Raw genomic sequence first — 5,101 nt, forward strand, 5'->3', positions numbered from 1 at the left:
CTTTGGTGGAGCGCATGATGGCTGCATCCACACCACAGGGCAAGCTGGAGCACGGGCCGAGCGCCATACTGCCTGCACTCCGGCCCGTGAGGATCGCCTCGACGCCCATGCAGCTTGGGCAGGGGCAGGTGGAAAAGGGGGTGCTTGGAAGCACGGTCAGTCTAACAGCTGCCCCCCCCTTTTCCCGTGGTAACAGGGCAGTCGAGATAAAGGACCTGGTTTCCCCCCATCCCCCTCCCTCCATGGCTCCGCCACCTTGGCTGCACCAGAGCGTGGCTGACCGATGCTGCACCGTGCCAAGGGAAGCTGGCCTGCCCATCCCCAGCCCCTGCTTTCCACCAGGAGTTGGCAACGCAGGGAAAGCAAGAAGTGGGAAAGTTAGTGCGGCTTTGGTCCCCCCCCCCCCCCCCCCCGGCCCCTGCAACGGGTATGCAGACCTGGGCCTTGCACACATCATCTTGGAGCCCGGCGCCGTCTGCTTGTCTGATTCCAACCGGGAGAAGAACCTTGGTGAACAACCCACATTTCACAGCCCATCCAAAGCCGTGGCTTCTCCTCATGGGCTGCTTTTGGCGAACGGACCGACAGCGCTGCCCTTGGTCCACCCTGGAAGCCGGGAGCAGCCTGGAGGTCATGTACCTTGGCCATTTGATTTGGGAGAAGGGCCTTTTTTCCAGGAACCTGCTCTCAATCCTTTGGAAGGTGTGGGCGCAAGGGACACACGGCCTTCCAGTTGCTGCAGATGTTCGCATCCCATCCATTGCCTATGCAGCCAGGGATTGATGGGAACTGTAGTCCAGTAATACCTAGAATGCCTTGGATTGCGCCGTACCTGATTTAGGGCTTTAAAGATGAAAGCCCACCTTTGAAATTGGGACCAGCATTGGACCAGATCGAACACTGGAGAAGAGCTTTTCAGTCCAAGAGGACTCGCTCACAAAGGCATACTTGCTCTAGAAATGTCCAAAGCCCCTTACCCCACACGTCTAGGATGCTCTGGGTTCGTTCTGCTTAGCAAAGAGCCCGCTCGAAAAGAAAAACACCCAACAAATGGCCCTATTCTGCTTGGAGCTGGCCTGTGAAGGGGGGTGCTGGAAAGACATAATCCCCTTTTGCAGGGGCCACTTCAAAGGGGTTTGCTGGACAGTTGCACAGGCCCCCTGGGGAGAAGCAGCGCCCGTCTCCTGCAGACGGCTTTGAAGTTTTGGCTCAGGTGCTGGAGTGGTGGCACTGGGCGTCTCTGGGATGGACTTTACCTCCCCGCTCGGCTCCCCAGCTGGGGCCAGCCCTGGTGGCAGAAATATCCGTGGGCAGGCACTGCAGACCCCATTCTCTGCATTGCGGAGGAGGGCTTTCTCTGCGGTGGCGCCCAACCTATGGAATTCACTCCCCAAAGAGGTCCGCCTGGCACCGTCGTTACTGGTTTTTCGGCGCCAGGTCAAGACCTTTTTATTTAAACATCATTTCAATGGTTAAAACATATGATCTGGCCGGGGCAACTTCTTCCTTCTCTTTCTCCTCCTATATTTTTATTTTATACTGATCATTTTAATTTTGTATTTGTAAATCAATGTATTTTTTTGTATGTTTCTATTGAATGGTAATTTATGATGTACTATTGTATTTCAATGTATTTTATCATGTTGTAAGCCGCCCCGAGGTTTCGGCAAGGGGCGGCATAGAAATGTTATAATAATAATAATACCCTTCTGGCTGGTTTGCCTCTCCGCATCATTCGTAAGTCCTTTTCTCCTTGCTTTTGGCTCGCTTTCGGGGTCCCCGCCCAACCAGCAGGGTGTGTTGGCAAGCACTGCGGGCACGCCAGAGAAGCTGTCGGGGATGAAATGGAGGAGGCGAGAGCAGGCCACCCCTTGGGCTTGGTGGCACCTTTGCCATGGGGCCAGCAGCTCAGGTGGGGCTGGGCACTGGGGTTGAAGTGCAGGGCCCCAAGGGCTGCCCAGGAGCGGCAAGCGATTCTCACACCTCGACGAGCATGCCAGGACGCGGCAGGGCAGGGCTGGTGCTTGATGCTGCGGTACCCTCGTTTCTTTTCTTGGGGAAGCTTCTCGGGGACAGCGGGCCGGACACAAAATGATCCCTCTAAGATCGGTCGGAGGGCGAAGAAGAAGTGAGGTGGGGGAACAAGAGCAATTATGATGAATTCATATCTTTGCTGCTTATATTCTTTTTGGTGCCTGGCAAAAACCGCTCTATTTGCCCATTCTTTTAATATTCAATTATTTTAATTAGATTTTAACATTGTCGTGCTCAGTACCGTTCTTGTGTTGTGATTTATTTATTGTAAGCTGTCCTGGGACATCTCGTAAAGTACAAATATTGTTTAATAAATGATAAATATTCATCCAACCCTTCAGCCCAGACAGGCTCCCAGAGCACCTTTTTTATTATTTTTTTATTATTATTATTATTATTATAACATTTCTATGCCGCCCCTTGCCGAAACCTCGGGGCGGCTTACAACATGATAAAATGCATTGAAATACAATAGTACATAATAAATTACCATTAAATATAAAAATACAAAAAATACATTGATTTACAAATACAAAATTAAAATGATCAGTATAAAATAAAAATATAGGAGGAGAAAGAGAAGGAAGAAGAAGTTGCCCAGGCCAGATCATATGTTTTAACCATTGAAATGATGTTTAAATAAAAAGGTCTTTACCTGGCGCCGAAAAACCAGTAACGACGGTGCCAGGCGGACCTCTTTGGGGAGTGAATTCCGTAGGTTGGGTGCCACCGCAGAGAAAGCCCTCCTCCGGGTACTTACTCTCCTAATTTCTTTCATGGAGGGTTCCCGGAGAAGGGACTCTCCCGCAGATCTCAAAGGGCGGTCGGGCATATACGGATATGATATACGGTAATTTGAAAGATGGCCACATCTATGTTCTCCAAGAGAGAGTTCTTCCATATGACACATCATTAATTTACAGCTACAAAATGCAACGACAGACTCTAATTTTTTAAAAGGGATCAGATCCATTGATCTTCTGTCACTTGGCTCTGCACTGCAAATCTGACTGCCCCTCATTTCTAAGGGGACGTCTACCTCCACACTGGGAAAGCTTGAGGACCAGAGGGAGCTGGTGCTGTTGCCTTTACACAAGAAGAACCATGCCAGATTTGGAACAAAGCTCCATCTGGTCCAGCACTACAAACACGCTGTGGCAAACCAGCTGTCCACAGGATCCCTCAAGCAGGATGGGTGCAAGACCTCCCCCAAGCTCCTCAGCAACGGATATATGTAGGCATGCCATCTGTAGTGAAAGAGGTAAGACATGGCCGTTAAGGCTGCTAGCCACCTTCTCTTCCACGAATCTGTCCAATCGCATTTTAAAGACATTCCAACTGGCAGCCATCACCACCTCCCTTAGCAGCAAATTCCATAGTTTTGAGTGCACACTGTGAAGAAATACTTCCCTTTATGTGTCCTCAACCTCCGCCCAATCATCTCCATGGGGTGCCCCTGGATTTGAATGTCATGAAAGAGGAAGAAAAACGTCCTCCTCTCCACTGTCTCCGCACCATGCGTGATTTTAAACACCTTTATCCTGTCCCCTCTTCCTTGCCTTTTCCTAAGCTGAATAGTCCCAGTTGTAGCCACTGCTCATCGAAAAATTGCTTCTGGTCCCTGATCATTTTCTGCTGCCCTTCTCTGCCCTTTTCTCAACTCTAAATAATGTTCTTTTTCAGGCAAGGTGACCAGAGCTGAACACTGTATTTTGACTGCGGTTATACCAAGGGGAGTGAGATTTCAGCAGTTCTGTTTTCTGTTCTGTTTCTAACTATGCCCAGCATGGAATTTGCTTTTGTCACAGCCGCTGAGCGTTGGGCCAACTTTTTCCTCAAGCTGTCCACCAGTACCCCGAGATCCCTTCCCTGCTCAGCCACTGCTAGCTCCAGTCCCATCAGCCTGTACTTGAATTTGGGATTGTTTTTGCCCCAACATGCCTCACTCATAGAATCACAACAGTAGAGCTGGAAGGGGGCAGGGGACCACTGCGTCCAACCCCTGCTCGGTGAAGGTCTCCAAGTCAAACTATTCCTCTCAGATGGCTGTCCACCTTGAATACCTCTAGTGTGTGTGAGCCCATGACTTTCCGAGGTAGTGGATTCTGTGGTTGTACTGTTCTAACAGTTAGGAAGCTCTTTGCTTACGTTGGATTTGCCATTTGACACCAATTCTCCCAGCCTGAAGAGATCGCTTTGGAGCTTCTCACAATTCCTTTTACTTTTAACCACCTTAGTTTGCTGTCATCATGCAATGTCACTATTTACTCATTTCAAATCATTTATGAAAAGACAGGAAAACATACGCCCCGATACAAAATCCTGTAGGACTCCACTGGCGACATTCCTCCATTTGGAGAAATTACTATTTATTCCCACGCTTTGTCTTCTGTTCTTTAACCAGTCCGTGATCCGTGATTTGTAAGAGGACTCCTCTACCCCAGTGTTTTATTCCATTACTGCTTAGTTTGTGCCCTTGTTGCCAGGACAGGAGCTCATGTGACCACAACCACAATGTCATCCCCTTCAAGAATTACCTCTTGGAAATCTCTGTGTAACGCAACTGCAGTTTTGCTTGGAGATCCCTCTATTGAAAGAGAAAAGTGAATACAAGCAAGAATCAGCTCAAGTGGGAGCCAGTGTGGTGTAGTGGTTAAGAGCGTGGGACTGGGACTCAGACGACCTGGGTTCTAGTCCCCGCTCAGCCATGGAGCCAACTGGGTGACCTTGGGCCAGTCACACACTCTCAGCCCAACCTACCTCACAGGGTTGTTGTTGTGGGGATAAAATGGAGGAGGAGAATGATGTAAGCTGCCTTGAGCCCTTTGTAGGAAAAGGCAGGATATAAATCAAAAAATAAATAATAATAATAATAATAATAATAAGTGGCGTAGTGGTTAAGAGCGTGGGACTGGGACTCAGACGATCTGGGTTCGAGTCCCCGCTCAGCCATAGAGCCAACTGGGTGACTTTGGGCCAGTCACAGAGCCTCAGCCCAACCTACCTCACAGGGTTGTTGTTGTGGGGATAAGATGGAGGAGGAGAGATGATGTAAGCTGCCTTGAGC

The sequence above is a fragment of the Varanus komodoensis genome, unplaced genomic scaffold, assembly GCF_004798865.1.
Source record: "Varanus komodoensis strain SLA01 unplaced genomic scaffold, ASM479886v1 scaffold113, whole genome shotgun sequence".
NCBI lineage: Eukaryota > Metazoa > Chordata > Lepidosauria > Squamata > Varanidae > Varanus > Varanus komodoensis.